The sequence below is a fragment of the Lissotriton helveticus genome, chromosome 6, assembly GCF_964261635.1.
Source record: "Lissotriton helveticus chromosome 6, aLisHel1.1, whole genome shotgun sequence".
Lineage (NCBI taxonomy): Eukaryota > Metazoa > Chordata > Amphibia > Caudata > Salamandridae > Lissotriton > Lissotriton helveticus.
In genome coordinates this window covers 478,793,361-478,813,384 of record NC_136067.1, presented here as the reverse complement: position 1 = coordinate 478,813,384, position 20,024 = coordinate 478,793,361, and positions in this window count along the sequence as shown.

The following is a 20,024-nucleotide window of genomic DNA, read 5'->3' as shown; positions in this document are numbered from 1 at the left end:
TTCACAGCAAAAGCAAAGTCTTTCCCATTAAAATAGACAGGTTTAATCTAACATTTGTGTATTCCCGTAAATGTTTGGAACTGAATAAAAGTTAATCACAGTCAAAAACGTTATCTTTGAATGTAAAATGTTGCTGTCTTGAAGTTGCAGCTGTAGCTAAAAAGCGGCCAATTAAGTTGGCTATATGTATTGAATTGTACCACAGTAGACTCAAAGATCAAGGCAAAAGCTTTAGGCTGGAAATCAGAATCCAAACTACGGACGTTGCATCTTTTTGAGAGGGTTAAACATTTCATAAAAGTGAGCTGTATCACTGCTTCCTAGATTTAAATATCTTCAAATCTTAAGTGCTGGTTCTTCAGAACATAGCACAATGATTTCCAGTTGGAGGGAGGTCCCCACAACTATAGTAACAATCAGCTGTAAAAAAGGGCCAGTACTGGTGCTCTGCATTTCTATGAACCAATTTTAGGTTCCTCTGTCCACAAGATATTCTGCACTCTCAAGCCACATTGGGTTAATTTAAAAGTGGCAAACAGGGGCTCCTAGTCAAAAAGGAAGATCATCCTGGAGTCATTCTGAAGTCATATGATGACTTTAACCCAGCTATTCCTGTAATTATCTGATGAAGTCATTTAAATGAGATGATTCCAGAATCATCACTAAAACTACTGCAGAATGTTATACTGATTACTTCCTTGGAAGAAGTGAGAGTATCTTGTACTATTACAGGATGCTTCAGATTGCTTCATGATGTCACTTAAACACAAGCATTGGCAAACTAGGTTTCTCCTACATGAGGTATTGACTTTCTTAATGTTTAAGCCATGCTATTAAATCGCTATGATGTGATCAGCACAACAAAGGGAGGAGGAAGGGTGGGGGAAACAACAAAGACAACAACAGAAGGAGAGAGGGTGGGTGGGCCAAGAAGTTGGACAGCAGAGAAAGTGAAGTACTCCAGGGAGCACACTGAAAAAGATGCACTCTAGTTGAGTGCTCCAAAACAAAGAAACAAGCATTGGCAAATCCCATTTTATCACCTCGAAAAAAGTTGGCACCCAAGGACGTCCTTGGGGGCCAACTACCCCTCCTGTTTCCTTCAGTAAGTCTCACACCGCAGGATAGCTGAGAACTTGGCAGAGGCCATGTGCCCAATCTACACCACTCTACAAATGTGCCTCCCCACACACAACTCGTTGGGAGATAAAGATTCCTTGGCTCCAGAGCGACTTTGGGGGACAAGAAGCCACCCTGGTACCTCCTATACATACTACACAGAGGGATTGCTGAGAGCTGGTCAGAGGCCCGGCCCGTTTCTCCACCACTCAGCAAATAAGACTGCTAGTTAAAAAAAACTCAGAAATTCACTAAAAAAATAAAGGTTACAGGGACGTTAAAGTTAGAAATTAGCATTTAAAAAACCTTAGAAATTCACTGATAGAACTAAAGGTAACATGGATGTTATAGTTAGGCTGACATTTCACTCGTACAAAACCAGAGACATTCAGTCATTATAGTTACCTGAGTTAACTATAACTCATGCCCCCGCAATGCACTGCTTGTGACCTCACATATTGCATCACTCATGACATGGTTAGTGACATCATTGATGACATCCCTGATGACATAGGACTACTACACAGCTTCCACAACTTGGTAGAAGACTCTCTGGTGCACAGCGCTCAAATGACTGTAAAGTCTAAATATTTAAACACAGTTCATAATAAAGTGATGGAATATGTGCATGAAATACATTTTCAAACAAACATGAAGCACTCATGAATCTAATGAGTTTGGATTAAAATACGTGGAAACTCACAACTTCGTGAAGATTACTTTATTATGAACTGTGTTTAAATATTTAGACTTTTCCATAGCCATTCACTGATTCATAGATCTAAAATACACATCAACCCATACAGCCACTCATAAACTCACTCATTCACTGATACAGCCATTGACATATCCACTCATACACCCATACAAATACTCACACACTGAGTGTGTCACCCATAAAATTACTTGCACACCTAGACACTCACCCATTCAGTCTGTCACACAGCCACCTACTCACCGAACAGTTACACACACACCCACTTACTTACTCATACAAATAGTAACATGTAATTACTCACCTATACAGTCACTGACAGAAGCATGCACTCATCCATATCTCCGCTCTCACATTCAATCACTCACACATACAGTCACTTATATACCCAGTCACTCACCCATACTGCCTTTCGCCTACCAAGTTACTCGTCCATACAGATGCAAGCACTCAATCAATGACACAGCCATACAGACACTCTCTCACCCATAGATTCTCATGCACACACTCACTACCCCATACAGTCACTGCCTCACCAACTCACTCATCCATACAGGCAGTCACACATCTCCTCACCCACATACACAGACACCCATACAACCATGGAGACAGTCAGGCAACCAATCAATCACCCATATAGCCATTCACATACCCACTAACACACTCACACACCCACTTAGACATCACTGACAGATAGATAAAGACATTCACACAACCACCCAGTCACTCACCCATACAATTACTGTCACAACTAATCACTCACTCAGTCAGCTATGCACCAGCTCAGTCATCCATACAGTAACACTGATACACATACACCCATTGATTCACCAATACACACATATATATATATATATATATATATATATATATATATATATATATATATATATATATATATATATATTCACTGAAAAAACCATAGGTTTCACACCAGTTATAGTTAGCTGGAAATTTTACTCGCATAAAACCATTGAAATTCCCACGTTATAGTTAGTTGGACTCACTATAACTTGCGCGTGCAATGCACTGCTGATGACGTCACATATTACATCACTCATGACATGGTCAGTGACATCACTCATGACATCACTGATGAAACCATCCAGTGAATGTGTGTGTTTTTAAAAAATAAATATGTGTTATATGTATATGTAAAAGTTGATGGTAGAATAAATGTTTAAATAAGGGTTTACATGGATGTTTTTTTTTTTTAAATTGATTGGTTCACTGGCTTATTAAGTGTATCTTAGTGTATACATATATAAGTGAGTAATGTTTAAATATTTAAATATAAGGATTAGTGTTTCACTTTCTGTATAAGTGGCTGCATGGGTTGGTGAGTAGCTACATGTGTATGTATATGGGTTATTAGATGTTTGATTTAGTATCAGTATGAGTGTTTGTATGGTTTGGTGGGGTATTACTTAGCACATAGATGCATGAATAACTGACTCTCTGTATGTGTTTTGAAGACAGCATATGTGCAGGACTGTATGGGTGGATGACTGTGTATATGTGTGTGTTACTGACTGAATGACTGTCTCACTAGTGCCTTTATCAGTAACTACATATGTTTTAATGTAGTATATGTGAATATTGATGTATATAAGTGAGTATATGTGAGAGTAAGGGATTGTAAGAGTTCCTGTTTAAATAAGTATGTGTTTCTATAAGTGATTGTTTAAGAGAGTAAATATGTGTAAGGTTCCTTAGAAGTAAGGTGGTAGTGTGTGTATAGCTGTATATGCAAATAAATGGATGTTCAATAGTTTATTTGCATGTGTGAGTATGTGTGAGAGTATCTTTTGGATGACTGTCGGTGTGTAACAGGATGTATATGTGTATCATTATATTTGATGAGTGAGTATACGTATGAGTGATTATATAGAACTGTTGGTGAATGAGTGGATGTGTATATAGATGGTGGAATTATTGAATTGGTTGTTGTAACTGGTATGGGTATCTCCATTTTTTTGAAAATTTTAGTTTCTATTTTTGAATATGTGTTTTAAGGGTTACATTACAGTGAAAGGAGGTCTGTCACTGTATCACAAGGATGGTGTCATCAGTGATGTCATGAGTGATGTCACTGACCATGTCATGAGTGATGTAATATGTGACATCATCAGCAGTGCATTGCACGCGCAAGTTATAGTGAGTCCAACTAACTATAATGTGGGAATTTCAATGGTTTTATGCGAGTAAAATTTCCAGCTAACTATAACTGGTGTGAAACCTATAGTTTTTTCAGTAAATTTATTAGGTTTTTTAAATGCTAATTCCTAACTGTAACTGGTGTGAAACCTATGGTTTTTTCAGTGAATTTCATAGGTTTTTTAATAGCAAATCTCTATAGGTATGAAATGTAATATTTTTTATAACAAATTTTATATTGTATAATTATGTAATTTTTAAAAAAAATGTATTTGTTTTTTTGCCCCGGAGCCCTCCCGGGGCGCGTACCGATGCGCTCTCCGGTAAGCGTAGTGCAACGGCGCGCCCCGGGGCGTGTACCGATGAGCGTCCCGTTAGCGCTATTCCCGCGAACGAAAACAACATCGTGACGTATCGCGTAGCCGCGTGATGCGTCATATGACGCACAGCGTAAGAGCACACGAGCGCATACGATCGCGAAACGTCCAGACGTGCTTACGCAACGCGCCCCCGGGCGCGCCCCGGGGCGCGTAGCGTAAGCGCGTCGGGTCATGTGACCTGCAAATAACACTTTTCATTGGTTCACAACACTTTTGGTTTCCAAATGATGAAAGCCCTGGTCATGTGACTTGAAAATAACACTTTTAATTGGTTCACAACACTTTTGGTTTCCAAATGATGAAAGCCCTGGTCATGTGACTTGAAAATAAAACTTTTCATTGGTTCACAACACTTTTGGTTTCCAAATGATGAAAGCCCTGGTCATGTGACTTGAAAATAACACTTTTCATTGGTCCAGAACAGTTTTGTTTTCCAAATGCTGAAAGCCCCACCTTTTTTCCTTATTCTGACTTTGTCCTTTGACTGAGGAAGACCTGTTTGGAGATCTGTCTCTAATCTTTTCTAGTTTAAAATGGCTACAGTAGCAGCAGCAGCTGGAGCATCTGTCCCACCACCACCACCACCACCATCGAAAAGACCACCAGAAGATTACATTGGTGGTCAAGAAGAAGAGGAGGAGGATGATGAAGAGGAGGGACAGACAAGGCATTTCCTGCCTGAAGATAATCAGCCCTACAAACCAAAAGAGCACTTCGTATGGCAGTTCTACAAAATCCCAAGGGGTTTCAAAAAAGTCAACGCTGCGAAGGTGACTTGTCTGATTTGTGATGCTGAGCTGTCCAGGGGGAACCCTAACAAAAAATATTCCTTTGGGAATCATACCATGATTCGGCACATGATCCGTTGGCACCCAATCAACTATTCTGCTGCAGAGGTAAGGGACCTCTGCAGTAAGCTACCCCCATCAACATCTAGACCCTCAACATCGAAAGAACCAACTCCATCGGGTTCAGAGGCTGTAGTGTAGCTCCTATTTTCCCAATAGGCTCTGCGCATTGGAATAATACCTACAGCAGTAAAGGCCTAGACCAGACGTTAACTAGGTCTACTACTGTCGATACTAGACTTAATTTTTGGGTTTGCCAGCGTAGCTCAGAGTTCGCTAGAAACTTTCTCGAATGTTCAGGAAAGAATTAACTCCCCTGATTAGACAAGAAGAGATTTAGTTTCTGACAACCATAGAACATGACAACTTTGCTCTCCCCTAATCAAGAGTCAATCTCGAGAGTCGTGTGAGCACAAGGCAATTATTTTACTCAGTCAGTACGTGCATTCTTAGTCTCATCAGATTGTAGAGAAAAGGAAGAGACGGGCGTGTTCAATAAAAAGGTGTTATTTATTGATCAGTCTCTTTTCTCGTACAAGAGAAATGGATCGATATTATTGCAATACTTATAGTTAAGTAAAGTGCATACATTAAAAGCAATAGTATAAAATAATACTGTAAAAACATTGATATGGTTTCTGAGCCATATGATGTTAAAAATGATTAAAATATATTTACATACACATATACATTTGACTAAACGTACTCAACTGGTGTTTCTAAATACGCCTACCCCGTGTACCTGACCTAAGTCTAATGCGTGGGCGGGAATAGAAAGTTACAGTTTAAGTTAAGTTTGTTTTTGCCAAGTGAATAACTAAAGAATTCTCTGTGAGGGGTTATTCAGTTCTGTACCTGGAAGTTAGGATGAATGAGGAATGGTATCTCTTTCTCTGCTCTCGATATTCCAGGCTGCCTGCGAGGGCTGCCCAGAAACGCCGGTGCTGGGTCTCTCGGCTTGAGATAGCAGCGCGTCTCTCAGCGCGTCAGGAAGGCGGGGCTGCTGCCAGCGGGGTCTGCTTCTGCTCTCGGCTTCGGCAAGTATGGCTGCTCCGTCTTGTCACCACGCGTGTGTTTGCATAGGGCAAGATCGGCAATATTTATACCTTAAAGGTGCCGAGATTGACGTAAGGATGGACATAGATACGTCAATAAAGATGTCATACGACTTGCTCGTTAGCACATTCTTTACTAAAGTTCTCTGTGAAATCAAAACAATGGCCGCACGGATTTTCCAGGTTGTCATAGGTTTGATTTGTTATGAGAACGTCGTATGCCTTATCAGGGGCTGGAGGAATGTCGCTTGTCTAATTAGATCTCAAGCGTTATGACCTAATCAGATAACACGTTCCTGTGCCGTAGTGTGACTGCGTCAGATAACGGTATCTGCATCATGGGGGCTGTTCTTGCCTCATGGGCTGACTGTTAGTTAACTTGATAGTTAGTTTAACCAGAATAGGATCAGGAATAGGGGGATCGATTCAGAACCTATAGGAATACATGACACCCACTCCACGCTAACTATGGACATATTTACTAATCTATGCATAGTATAACATAGTACAACATACTATAGAGTATAGTGTATACCTTACCACCCCAAAATACATAAATGCATTTTGAAATTTTCAAATATACTGAAAAATTGCAGTCATATATATTGTATGCACTTAAGCTATGAATTAAATGCAAAAGTAAACACGCATTTGTATGCATTATTGCTTATTTGGTATATGAGAAATACACATGAAATGGCTCTTAATATGGCTATACAGAAAGGAAGTTCGAGACCATTTCATCACATAATAAAATATTTGTGAACATCCCAGCGGGCAACTAAAGTTTTTAAAGTATCTAAAAATAGAAATCTTAGTTCTCTAGGAATAGTTTTTTACTTTAAGCAGAAGATAAGTGTCCCGAAAAATTTGTGAAAAATAATTTGGGGCTGCTAAAAAATTGTTGTCCGTGAACTGGTGGGAAGAATTGTTCATGTGACTTTATTTTTAAAGTTGAAGGCCGAATTCAGGGAACGCCGTGTGCGAGCTTGCTCAAAAGTCTCTATTTCTGTTCTGGAGAGAACATCATATCATTCAGGCTTTCGAAAAAACTGTCAACAGCTTCATGGGAAAGTTCCACTAAGTCGGAAATAGGGGTAACCATGCATTCGTGCGCATGATTGTCTGCATTGACATTCTGATTCGCATTGCTGACAGAAGGTCGTACCTGTTCGATGCTGCTTTCATCTTGAACTTCACTACTCTTCAATCGCAGTGGTGAAGATTCCAGGAATGCCGTCATCAGGATTGGCAGCCTTTGAGGGCAGCACAAAGCGTGAACCTTGGTAGGAACCAACAGTGTATCTGCATCCACTGGCGCATCCGATTGTAGCGTCAGACAGGTGTCTAACACGCATTCTTCTCCGCATAGCAGACACCTTAGTACAGGTAAAACACACCTTTGCCACATTGGTCGAAATGATAGAAACCAAGTCATGTTCAGGTCTCTAAGCCGGGAGAGTCCCAGGATTTTTGATATCCGGTCCCGGTATCCAATGGCTAGGATCGTGTCTTCCATTGTCGCGAGAGTTTGATCTGTGACATGGGTTGCCATAACGAAAAATAAGGACTAAGAATAGGATTCCTGCAATTAGTCCCAGGATCAGGGGAAGTCCGCCAAAAATCGAATGGACGAAATCTGGAAAAATACCCAGTATGGCTTTGAATGGTGTTAATGCCATCGAAAATACTGTCTTAAATACCCCTGAGATCCCATTGGTATCAGAAATATTTAAGATTTCGCTCAGGATTTCCGCGAAATGTACGGGGGAATTAGTTGATAATAATGTATGTATCTCTGCAGTCGTCCTTGCGACTTGTAGATCATACGTTTCTTTTGATGACGTGAGCCTTGTAGGCGTCTGAAGAAGCACTGTTTTCATTCTGCTTAAAGTATCTATTCGAATAGAAGTAATTTTCAAACTGGGCCATGCCCTTGCCTCCCTGTCTGGAAAGGAGCTGGGGAATAAAGAACGTCCACAGCAATTGACCTTCGCCGTCTTAGTGACTAGATAAGGAGTCCCGGGCATAAGACTACAACATCTGCGGTCTACAATAAGAATGTAACTCCCATTATAGAGTCTTTGAAAGAATGGTTCTATTTCAGTTGCAGGTGCGCCTTGCTGGTGACATGAAAGGTTGTATGAATTCCCTTCACAGGCTCCGTGCAAACTAATACCGTTACACAGAAGCGTGCCGCTTAGTGACATAGCACAATTGTTGCCACTAAGAAACACTTTCTGTCCTTTATTACTGACACATGCATGTGAATAGGGCAGGTTCCAAGTTGTTTTAAGGTACCCCTTTCCCAATTTCTCGTACATGCCAGCCTGTATATATTTTTGGCAGTATTGAAACCTGAAGGTTGAGATTGGAATATTTATGATTCCGTGGATTATCCATTCACTGACAGGTCGTTCTGACATTGTCATTGGTAATCTTTCTAGTTTTTCAATGCTCAAGATTGTATAATCAGCACCCTTTTGCGCCATACCGATTTGTCTATCAGTAAGGTTAAAGATTTGGAATAGTGACGTTGTGTTGATTAAACGCCAAGGCACATAGCCTGAACGCAGATTTTGTAACGTCCAGCCAAGCTGTACAATGGAACGCAATTGTGACTGACCATGTTGTAATAACAGTAAGTCTTGCGATAATATATCGATTGCTGAAGACACAATGCTGTCCAATGAAAAAATTCTGGAGGACAGAGTCATTAACCCATTGTCCACTACAGATAGTGATTTTTCCAAATTAATACGGTCAATTTCCCGTATTCTTTCTGCTGTCTCAATTTGAGTAACCTTCCAGGCCTCATTGTATGCTGCATATACAGAGGCTGCTATGAAACGCTTTTGACGCTGTTTGCGTGGTCCCATTATGAAATCACGCAAGTCAGCACCATCAGTAAGTAAAGTTAGGTGTTGCTTAATTTCAGGCAGTGTGGAAGTTTGTAGCCATTGAAGGCATAATTTGCCCACACTGTAGGTTGTTATTATCCCTGGGTGATGTCTTTGGGGATATCTAGGGTCTGGCCTGGTCATTTTGAAACCCTGTGTTTTATTCAGGAATCTATCTTGACAGTTATTTGTATCTGTGGGCCAGATCAACCATTGTTTCCAATCAGGATGTGTTCTGTTTTGGTTTAGTATATGGTTTACGTCTATCTCTTCATCTGTATCAGAGCTATTGCTAAACATTGTTGGCTTTGGAATAGACGGTTTAATTAAATCTTTGATTTTGGCTAAGCCAAGACAGGTGGTTTGTTGAACAGTGTCATTTAAAAATATCATTTGTTCTGGGATCATGCAGGCTCTAAACAAAGCTTCTATACCCTGTACTTGCCATTCTTTTGTACCCCAAACACTTTTCAAATCAACATTTTTGTCCCAATAATCAAATCCAAATGTATTCATTTTTTCAAAGAATGAATCTGAATATATCAATTTTGTGTTGGTTATCATGGTTTTCATCCCTGTCTTGTTTGACAATTTAAAATAAAATGTTTCAGCATTACTTATGTTAAAACCTGAAAAATATGAATATTTGTCATATACGGTTCTAGAGCTCCCTTTTGGAGGTGTAGCACAATGTTCCCATTGATTATAATTTAAAACATTTCTAGGTTGTGCAGATTTATGTAAAAAATGGTTACCATAATGGTTATAGCAATACATACTATCATAATTTGTAGAACCTTGCAAATAATCATGTTTTGTAAATTTAGCAGACATTACTAAGTCAGACATCATGTTGTTAATGTTTTCGAAGTCCCAATCATCAGCAAATGAGTTTGGTTTTGCAAAATCACTCAAGGAGATCTTGATTTGGTGTGGATATTTCAGGATCTCGACCGGACCATAAATTTCATAGTCAGTGTTGTCCCAGGCTACCCCACCAGGTATAGGATTGGCTGTGAAGTTGGCTGAAGAAAGTTCTCTTTTCTCGACGTGTGAAGATGTGTGTGGTTTGAGGACCAAGTTGATGTTCTGACTTGCTGTGTCCATTTTAGCATATTTTCCCTCAATGAAGCGTCCCAAAGTAAATACCATGATGAGCCAAAGTATGAGGATAAATGCACCAAAACCCACCCAAAATTCAATCCATGGAGAAACCAGATATGTTTCTTTCAGTTGTTTCAAAAGTTCCTTCGCTTTGTCTTTAAAGGATTTTGATGATGGCTGTGTCTTTGATTCACTGAAGCCGTCAGAGGAATCATCGAAGTTGATGAAGTAACCGGATGCAGTTCTGTCAATTGTTCCAATTGGTTCAGGATTTCTGTTTTTTGCATTTTCACTTGGTACTTCAGTATAGATTGGTGTGTCTCTGCTAAATGTCTTTATTTGGGTTTTAAGAGGTCTGAGTTCTATTGCATTGTTGCATAGTCCTTCTTGTTCTTCTTTAGGCGTTTCGAATGTGATGAGCCTTTTTGTTAGGACCTCTGTGCTGGTAGCAAACCTTGGTGTTCTGCTACTTATTGGGAGTCCACTTGGCCTACTGTTTGTTATCGGCCACATGTTGTGGTTTTACCAGGTCGATGGATACAACTCGGTTCTCCTTTTTACCAGCAAGTGGCGGTAGTACAACTGATCTTGTCCCGTTGACAGACAAGACAGGAACTGCTTTTCTGCAGGAAGGCCCAAATTCCTTCTTTACCGCGATCTTTTCCCTGACTAGATCCCTGACTTTTGGAATCCAGACAGGTCTTGCTGGGACAGGTGGTGATTCTTCAGTGGTCGTTGGCTGTTGTTTCAACTGTATGTTGCTCAGGTCTTTTCTTGTTTTGTTTAAGTCCTGCAAAATAGCCAAACGGTCTTTGACATCAAAGGTTTTTTTCTTTCACCACTGAAGTCTGACTATCAAGGTCAGAGATCATCATCCTAGTTCCAAATAATAATTCGTACGGACTGAATCCCTTCAGAGAATTTCTTGGCAAGTTATTTAGACTACGTTGGACACTTATTAGATGTTTGACCCACCCAGCTCCCGAACCTAATACCTTTGCCGTTATAGATTGCTTTATGTCACGGTTTTTTCTTTCAACAATTCCGTTCCCCTCAGGGTGAAATGGACAAGAGTACCGCAATTGTACGCCCATGCTGACCATGGCCTCCTTATAAGCCCGAGAGCTAAAAGCAGGACCATTGTCCGAATGCAGCATGCCAATTGCGTATGTGCCGATAAAGACTCGCAAATCTTTTATAACAGTTCTGGCGTCAGCCGTTCGCTGGGGCCACATCCATATGAATCTCGTGCATGAGTCCACTGCGACCAAGATATATTTATAGTTACCATCCCTTTGTAAGGGACCGCAGTGGTCTAGATAAACACAGGCTAATGGTTTATCCGAGATTAGAAGGGGTGTCTGCGCTGGACGCCGTTGATACTTTCATTTTTTGACATATTTCACATGCTAGAACATAGTTCCTTGTTTGTCTTCTCATTTGTGGCCACCAGTATCTCTGTTTTAATAATGATACTGTGGCTGAGACGCCAGCATGGATAGAAGCAAGCCCTTCGTGTGCCGCTATTATTAGTCCTAACCTATGTTCCATGTTTGGAATTGCCCTATCCCACACTCCAGGGATTTGAGCAAAAGGAACATTGTTTGCATCAGTTATGTATGAGTATTTTACTGGAAAGCCTTTAGGGAGTGGTTCTATCGAATCCTTTTCTGAAGCGCTGACAGCTTGTAATATTTCGCTGTCTATTTTTGTTTTTGACCTGGTGACGGCAGCTACGGAAGCCGTTTGCACAGCTGCCTTCGCGGCCTCATCAGCCAATGAATTCCCTGCAACGTGAACGCCATCACGTTGATGACTCAGTGTATGTATCACGTGAGTCTTTGGAAGTTCTTTTTGTAAAAGAGCTACTTGTTCCCAGAGCATTTTATGCTTGATTGTGCCACCTTTCGCATCCTTGAAACCGTTCTGAAGCCAGATCTGCAAGTATTCATTATAAGACTGAACGCAATAATACGAATCGCACACAATGAGTGTGGGGAATTCTCGATCGGTATTTTCAAGCGCCATCTTGAATGCTAGTAGTTCAGCTCGCTGAGCTGTACAATCTCCTAGGGATTGTGTTTTAGTGAGGGTTGGTTTAAATTTCCCTTCGTGCCAACGACCTTTAACAATCGCGCACGCAGCACTGTAAGCTTGTTTACCCCCTACTGCGGGTTGTGCTGATCCGTCTGTATATATTATACAGCCGTAGTGATCTAGAGGCAGAATTTCGGTTGGAGGAGGACATTCAAATTCATATTGGAGAAATTCTTGTGTTTTTAAATAAGGATCAAATTCGTACACCACGTCTGTTGCAGCAAGAGAGTTAGCCCATTGTATCCATCTTGGATGGAGTGCTTTAGCATTTGGAATGCTTGCCTTTGTTACCGCCTCTAAGGCTGGTATTGGTGTCACGATTACTATACGTTTACCTTGTGCCAGGGCTCGTTCTTTTGCTATAGCTGTCTGTGTTGCTGTAAGAATTTTTTCCGTTGGGCTAAATTTCATTTCAGCCTTAGTGTACAAGTGTGATTTGAATGCAATTGGTACCTTTTCTCCTTCATTAGAAGTCAGGTATGTGAATCCGCATCTCCCTGGGATGACTCGAATCACAAGATTGCGTGTGTTATCACGTGTTTCTAATTTTGTTTTAATTAGCATGTCTGTTTGTAAGGATCTCAAAATTTCTGTGTGTGTTTGAGTCCAATTGGATCTTTTAAAGTCTGGTTTAATTAGATCATAAAGGTGTTTGACCCTTTCTGCGTAATTTGCAATGTATGTTCTTCCGAAATTTAGGAAACCTAGAATTGACTGTAGGTTTTTTTGTGTTTTAGGAGCTTGGATTACGGCACATTTCTCTAGGAAATTGTCAGCCAAGCTTTTGCCTTCACTTGATAACTCATATCCTAAGAATAGGACCGTCAGATGGGCAATTCTGGACTTTTTAAAGTTGAATTTGTAACCCTCTGCAGCGAACCCAAGTATTATGGTGTTCACCCTTTTCAAGTGAGTCTCCAAGTCATCATCTGTTAAGTAAATGTCATCGACATAAGATAATGCTTCATCATCATATAGTTGTAGTAATTCTGTTACTCTCGCTGAGAATACCCCCGGGCTGTTCTTGTACCCCTGGGCTAACCGACAGAATTGCTTTTGAGTGCCATTTACTGAGAATGCAGTTAAATATCTGCTCTCTGGTGCTATGTTTTGACAAAAGAATCCATTGGAGATGTCCAAGGTTGTTTTGTATTTTTTGCGCACTATGTTATTCATTAGTGCAGCACTGTGTGAGTTTTGCACTGCAAAGGTTTTGCAACATGTGTTAAGGTGTCGGTAATCCAAAACTAGACGATATGAATTGTCTGGTTTGGAGACCGGAAACAAAGGATTGTTCATTTGTGAGGTGCAAGTTTCAATCACCCCCTGGTATTCTAGCTGATCTAGTATTTCATTTACCTGTTTTTTAGCTTCTTGCTTAATTGGGTACTGCCTTTGTGCAGTAGGTTGTGATTTTAACTGGATTTTGTGAGGAGGGGAGTCCTCATCCCATCCTACATGATTTTTATATAAAGCAGGTGCTAAGGCCACTGCCCACTTTCTAGCAAGTGTGTATTTTTTATGAATCGGGATTTGATTCGAGAAGGCAGGCATAATTACTTCTTCACCATGAGGGCACTCCCTGACAAACTCTGGTGGCCAGTCTTTTTCAGCTAGAAGGATGTCATAACCCTTTGAGAGGTTATCCCAAAATAGTCCCCTTATTTTCTTAGTCTTATCTCCCTCTATACATAATGTTATCTCGTATATCTTGTGGGGCTTGCTAACTCTGGTGTCTGCAGTTTCCACTTGAAGGTATTCATTCGTGTCCACTGTCTCCAGATGATTCATAAGGACTTGGCGAGCTATGCTCACCTCTGCTGCGCTGTCTAGCATTGTCTGAGCCCATTCTCCGTTTTTCAGTTGTGTCCTCAGTATTCTCGGCATTTTTAACTACCTTGATACTGGCTACCTTCTTTTTTGGAAATTGTAATTTCTTTTTTAGCTGAGCAGGTTCCTTGTCTTTGGACTTGGCATGCTCTTCTGATCGTCCTCTTCTTTCCGATTTCTGCGAGGAAGTCTGAAAAGATTGAGAGGGACGTGTATCAATGTCTTGATATCTATCAGGTTTTTTAATATTATCCCTATTTCTAAGGTTATATCTATTCCCAGAGGGGTCACTCTGCGGTGACCTCTGTCTTTGGTTTCGAGATTTCTCTCTTCGCCTGGGAGACCTCCCTCGGGACTGGAATTTCTTTTCTTTAGGATTGGATTGTTTGTTTCCACCCAGTTCTTTTTTGGTGAATTATTATTAAAAAATATTTTTTCTGGACTTGTAGTCAGTTGCGGTTTTACTGGTATTCCACCTAGACTATCTCTGCCTAGTTCTTCATAGGATTTTTCTATGATTCTGGCAATTTCAGCTGGTTGGTCTGCTATATCTGTCTCTTTTAACCTCTGGCGGATCGCCACGTTTGCTGCCTCACCTTTTATGTTGGCTAATAATATAGCCGAGACCTGCTTGAAGTCTTTTAGTAATTTCATACCAAGAGTTAAAGCAGGTTCTGGACCGTATTCATCTTGAATTTGTTTTAGCACATCTGGTATTACCGAAATGGATGGAACACCGTGCGTTTTTGTGTAGATGGAAGCAAAGACTGTACCCCAAGTGTCACAGTCCTCAATGTGTGGTGCGATTCCCATTGGGAGACATATAGTCAGAATCCTGTGTTTTTCTAATGGGGTGGTGTCAGGAAACACCGCCTCTATTTGGGTGATTTTCTGTGCCAACCAGAATGGTATCTGTTCCCGTTTAGCCGGAACTTTACCTAGGCAGGATTGGATGTTCTGTGGTGTAATTTTATTTGTGTTCCCCTGGTGAGGGGTCAGCTGTGGAAGTTTAATCGCTGGCTGAATTGTTGAAGTCCGCATTACATACTGAACTAATTGTCTATGAATTTTTAGTAGTTGTTTTAGCTGTATTAACAGCTCTGCTGCAGGCATTCTTTCGATGTCTGGATGTGGTGTGTATCCGGCTAAGACCGGCCACGTTGCTCCTGGTCTTCCTAAAGGACCGAGCCTTGTAATGTGATTGTTATGTATTAGGGCGCCATCAAATAAGAGCAAATGCTCTTGGAATTTGAGTGGTACTTCCACCTCCTCGAAAGGAGTGTACGTTTCAGGAGGTTCCTCTACTTTGTAATAGTGGAAGTACTTTGTTACAGCATTTGCTGCTGGAAAATGTATCCATGAATAGTATACCTCTGTCTGCCGATATTCGTGTGCCTCGATTACGAATATGACTGTGCCACCTCTAGGTGTCAGTCCATTTTCTATAAGTTTTAAGGTTATAGATCTCCTTTTAATGACCGGAATGAGTGTTATATTCGGGTCTGCTGCTTGCATGGTAGCATCAGCATCTGCGAGTTCAGTTGCTAATCTAACTGCCTCTCTTTCATCATCACTCTCTGCCATTTTACAGACAGGATGGTATTATGTTTGTTTGCAGATCAGGTTTCTTTATGGAAACAGAGATTAGATGCACAATATTTTGGGACTGTTTTTATCCTTCAACGTTGACTATACCAAGAACCATACATAGGAGTTCCCTCCTGCGAGGTTTTGGAGGATATTACCTTTCACCCACTCCAGACGTCTTTGGAGAATTTGGAAAAAGGGGTCTGAGTGAGAAAGCACGACTGAGTTACTCTAAATGTCTTACGTTAGTTTTATCGCCCTTTCCAAACGCGTTGGGCGCCATGTAGTGTAGCTCCTATTTTCCCAATAGGCTCTGCGCATTGGAATAATACCTACAGCAGTAAAGGCCTAGACCAGACGTTAACTAGGTCTACTACTGTCGATACTAGACTTAATTTTTGGGTTTGCCAGCGTAGCTCAGAGTTCGCTAGAAACTTTCTCGAATGTTCAGGAAAGAATTAACTCCCCTGATTAGACAAGAAGGGATTTAGTTTCTGACAACCATAGAACATGACAACTTTGCTCTCCCCTAATCAAGAGTCAATCTCGAGAGTCGTGTGAGCACAAGGCAATTATTTTACTCAGTCAGTATGTGCATTCTTAGTCTCATCAGATTGTAGAGAAAAGGAAGAGACGGGCGTGTTCAATAAAAAGGTGTTATTTATTGATCAGTCTCTTTTCTCGTACAAGAGAAATGGATCGATATTATTGCAATACTTATAGTTAAGTAAAGTGCATACATTAAAAGCAATAGTATAAAATAATACTGTAAAAACATTGATATGGTTTCTGAGCCATATGATGTTAAAAATGATTAAAATATATTTACATACACATATACATTTGACTAAACGTACTCAACTGGTGTTTCTAAATACGCCTACCCCGTGTACCTGACCTAAGTCTAATGCGTGGGCGGGAATAGAAAGTTACAGTTTAAGTTAAGTTTGTTTTTGCCAAGTGAATAACTAAAGAATTCTCTGTGAGGGGTTATTCAGTTCTGTACCTGGAAGTTAGGATGAATGAGGAATGGTATCTCTTTCTCTGCTCTCGATATTCCAGGCTGCCTGCGAGGGCTGCCCAGAAACGCCGGTGCTGGGTCTCTCGGCTTGAGATAGCAGCGCGTCTCTCAGCGCGTCAGGAAGGCGGGGCTGCTGCCAGCGGGGTCTGCTTCTGCTCTCGGCTTCGGCAAGTATGGCTGCTCCGTCTTGTCACCACGCGTGTGTTTGCATAGGGCAAGATCGGCAATATTTATACCTTAAAGGTGCCGAGATTGACGTAAGGATGGACATAGATACGTCAATAAAGATGTCATACGACTTGCTCGTTAGCACATTCTTTACTAAAGTTCTCTGTGAAATCAAAACAATGGCCGCACGGATTTTCCAGGTTGTCATAGGTTTGATTTGTTATGAGAACGTCGTATGCCTTATCAGGGGCTGGAGGAATGTCGCTTGTCTAATTAGATCTCAAGCGTTATGACCTAATCAGATAACACGTTCCTGTGCCGTAGTGTGACTGCGTCAGATAACGGTATCTGCATCATGGGGGCTGTTCTTGCCTCATGGGCTGACTGTTAGTTAACTTGATAGTTAGTTTAACCAGAATAGGGTCAGGAATAGGGGGATCGATTCAGAACCTAAAAGAATACATGACAAGGCAACAGAGACAATGCCTATCATACAATCAAAATTTAACGATTTCAAAATCATGTGCAAATATTGTGGAAAGTTACATTGCTATGGTGAGCAAAGTATAAAACTTATCATCTGTGCTGGGGATAACCATAAGTGCCCTAAAAAACCCTAATTTTTCTGTTTTTTTTTGCTCCAGTTGAGCTATTTACAATTACCTGTTTTTTTGTTGCTCCCCATAAAAAATAAAAAAAATATAAAACTGTTCAGAAAACCCCAAAAAAGTAAAAAATGTAAAAAAAAACAATAAAAAAAATTTAAAACAACAAAAAGAATTAAAAAAAACAGTTCTTTTTAGAACTACCTTTAATTTATAAAAATAAACCTATATTTTTAAAGAATCTCTGTCAATCTTTTTTCTGCAGGGTACATGTACCGGTACGTGCACCGGGGCGCGCACCGGGGCGCGCAACCAAAAAAAATAAAAAAAAGAAAGAAAGAAAGAGTGAGCATGAGGGAAGAACACAGAGAGAGTAATGTTAATAGAAAAAGAGCTAGAGGAAGCAACACAGAGGGATTGTTTATTGCATAGTAAAAAACAGAGAAGGTGTAATAGGGTGTGAGTGAGAAAAGGAAAATGAATAAGGGAGCGAAAGAAGGGAAGAGAGAAAAAGAAGACTAAAGTAGAGGTACTGGTAGAATGTGAGTGGGTGTTGAAAGTAAAAGGAAGGACAGTAAAGAATGGGGAATGAGGGGTAGTGACGGAACCGGAATAAATGAACAATGGTGAGGGAGGGTGAGAAAAGAGCAGTGAGTGTAAGTAAACAGGGGTGAAAGAGGGTGGATAAAAGTGAATAAGGTTAAGACATGGGGAGTGACAGAGAGAAAAAAGAGAGAGAGTAAAGGAAGGAGTGACTGAAAGAGTCTGAGTGAAACAGGAAAGAAAGGTAAGTAAGGCAGTGTGGGTGACTTATAGGGAGTCAGTGGGTGTAGGTGGGGTTGTGGGTGTGTAAGGTGTGTGTGTGGGTGTGGGTGTGTGGGGTATTTGGGTGTGGGTGTGTGAGATATGTGTGGGGGTGTGTGGGTGTGGGGGGTATGTGTGTGGAGTGTGTGGAGTATGTGTGTGTGTGTGTGTGTGGGATGTGTGGGTGTGGGTGTGTGAGGAGTGTGTGTGTGGCTGTGTGTGTGTGTGTGTGTGTAAGGTGTGTGTGTGGGGTGTGTGGGGTGTGTGGGGTGTATGTCAGAGGTGTGTGTGTGTGTTGGGGGGAGGTGTGTGTGTAGGAGTGAAGTAAATGATTAAGGGAAAGAGAATGAGTGAGGGAGCAAAGGAAGGGAACAGAGGGTAAGGGAAGTAAAGAATAGGGACTGAAAGAAGTTGAATGTAGGAGGGGAAATAGGGAAAGGGGAGTAAACATGGAGAATATGAATAAGTGAGGAAAGCAGAGTAAAGAAACAGTAGTGACGTAGGTTGAGAAAATAGTAGTGAGGTTAAAGCAAAGGGTGATGACAAACTACATTTTTTTAGTCACACTTACCATATAATAAATGTAACTTTAATTACATTTGTTTACTACATTTTGTATCTGTGAAAGAGAGAAGAAAATATAAGTTATAATTAGTAAAATATGTATTTTAAAATAAAAGATACAAATAAAGAGGTTAAAAATCATAACAGTGTATTTAGAAATAAAGTAAGAGTGAAGGACACAGAAAGGGAAATAAAGTAAGGTAGAAGGACAAAAAGAGGGAAAAAGAAATAGAAGGAGAGTAAATTACTAAGAGTAAGGCATATAGATTTACTGACAGAAAGGAAGAGAAGAAGAGAAAAATGAACTGAAGGTAAGAAAGATACTAAAAGAATGTGAGTTAGCAAAACTAAATCAGGAAACAGGAGTAAGTAAAAAGATAATGACTGAGAGGCAAAGGAGTCTAATTAAGGATGCAGTTAGAAGAATGAGGCATGGAAGATAACTGAGAGTAAGTGAAGGAGAGTCATAGAGTGAAGGGATGAAGGGAGAGAGGATAATATAGAAGGATTGAGGGAAAAGGAGTGAGGAAGTTAGTAGACAGAGAGACTAAGGGAAGGACTGAGTGAAGTGGACTACAATGAGTGAGAAAAGAAAAATGAGTAAGGGAGCAAAAGAAGGAAAGAGAGGAGAAGAGGACTAAAGCAGTGGTACTGAGAGAAAGTGATTTGATGATGAAAGTAAAGAGAAGGACACTGAAAGATAGGAAATGAGGGGTAGTAATGGAACCGGACTAAAAGAAATGGGTTGAAGAACGATGAGAGAGGAGCAGTGAAGTTGTTGTAAGAGAAATGATAGAAGGTAGATAAACACAAGTGAACATAACACAAGGAGAGTGAAGGACTGAGGACATAGAGGTAGTGAACGGAAAATAGAGAGAAGAGGTCAAAAGAAAGGAGCAAAGAAAGATAAGCGAGGGAGAGTGGGTGATTTATAGTGATAGAGTGCGACAATACTGCTGAGTGAGTAAAGAGGAATTACTAAAAGAGCAAAGGAGGAAAAGACGGAAAAGGGAAGTAAAGCAGAGAGACTGAAAGCTGAATAGTTATGCAAGGGAGAGAGGGGATGCAGA